General features: G+C 38.7%; 1 protein-coding gene across 1 annotated transcript in view; it reads left to right on the forward strand.

Annotated features, from left to right (window-relative positions):
- The window catches only part of LOC101848470 (multidrug resistance-associated protein 1), a gene marked incomplete at its 5' end in the record, with an annotated part of 31,121 nt that overhangs the window by 950 nt on the left and 28,729 nt on the right, over positions 1 to 1,442 (forward strand).

Genomic DNA, 1,442 nt, shown 5'->3' on the forward strand with positions numbered 1-1,442 from the left:
TCTGTCCTACAAAATATCAGATGTCTTTATCTCTCCTCCTTCTTTCCCTGTCCTCTTTCTGTCCTACAAAATATCAGATGTCTTTATCTCTCCTCCTTCTTTCCCTGTCCTCTTTCTGTCCTACAAAATATCAGATGTCTTTATCTCTCCTCCTTCTTTCCTATAAAACGTAAATCTTCCTTTTCTCTCATCCTTCAGTACTACCAAAAAAAGATTGTCCTTATCTCTCCTTCTTTTCTATCAAAAGTCTATCGTCCTTATCTTTCCTCTTTCTTTCCTTCCAATTGCCTGTTTATCCATATCTCTCCTCCTTACTTCCTAAAAAAGTCTGTTTGTCCGTACATTTCCTTATTCGTTCCTAATAAAAGTCTATTGTCCTAAAGCTCGTGGAAATCAGAATGGAAATAATAGCTCGATGAAAGCAGAATGGAAAGGAAAGCTCGGGGAAATCAGAATAGTTCGCCATTATCTCACCTACTTATTTCCTACCAAAGTCTGTCGTACCTTTTGTCTCCTGTTCATTTCTCACAAAAGGTATATCGTCCTTCTTTCCTATTCAACATCTATCCTCCTTATCTCTCCTACTTCTTTCCTATCAAACATATATCGTCCTTCTTTCCTATCAAACATATATCGTCCTTCTTTCCTATCAAACATCTATCGTCCTTATCTCTCCTCCTTCTTTCCTATTCAACATCTATCCTCCTTATCTCTCCTCCTTCTTTCCTATCAAACATATATCCTCCTTATCTCTCCTCCTTCTTTCCTATCAAACATATACCCTCCTTATCTCTCCTCCTTCTTTCCTATTCAACATATATCCTCCTTATCTCTCCTCCTTCTTTTCTATCAAACATATATCCTCCTTATCTCTCCTCCTTCTTTCCAACCAAAAGTTTGTCGTCCTTATCTCTCCTCCTTCTTTCCTGTCAAATATCAATCGTCCTTATCTCTCCTCCTTATTTCCTACCAAACATCTATCGTCCTTATCTCTCCTCCTTCTTTCCTATCAAACATCTATCGTCCTTATCTCTCTCCTCCTTCTTTCCTGTCAAACATATATCCACCTTATCTCTCCTCCTTCTTTCCTATCAAACATCTATCGTCCTTTTCTCTCCTCCTTCTTTCCTATCAAACATCTATCGTCCTTATCTCTCCTCCTTCTTTCCAACCAAATGTCTGTCGTCCTTATCTCTCTCCTCCTTCTTTCCTTTCAAATATCTATCGTCCTTATCTCTCCTCCTTCTTTCCTATCAAACATCTATCGTCCTTATCTCTCCTCCTTCTTTCCTATCAAACATCTATCGTCCTTATCTCTCTCCTCCTTCTTTCCTGTCAAACATATATCCACCTTATCTCTCCTCCTTCTTTCCTATCAAACATCTATCGTCCTTTTCTCTCCTCCTTCTTTCCTATCAAACATCTATCGTCCTTATCTCTCC

This window comes from Aplysia californica, unplaced genomic scaffold (genome assembly GCF_000002075.1).
Source record: "Aplysia californica isolate F4 #8 unplaced genomic scaffold, AplCal3.0 scaffold00776, whole genome shotgun sequence".
NCBI classification, from domain to species: Eukaryota; Metazoa; Mollusca; class Gastropoda; order Aplysiida; family Aplysiidae; genus Aplysia; species Aplysia californica.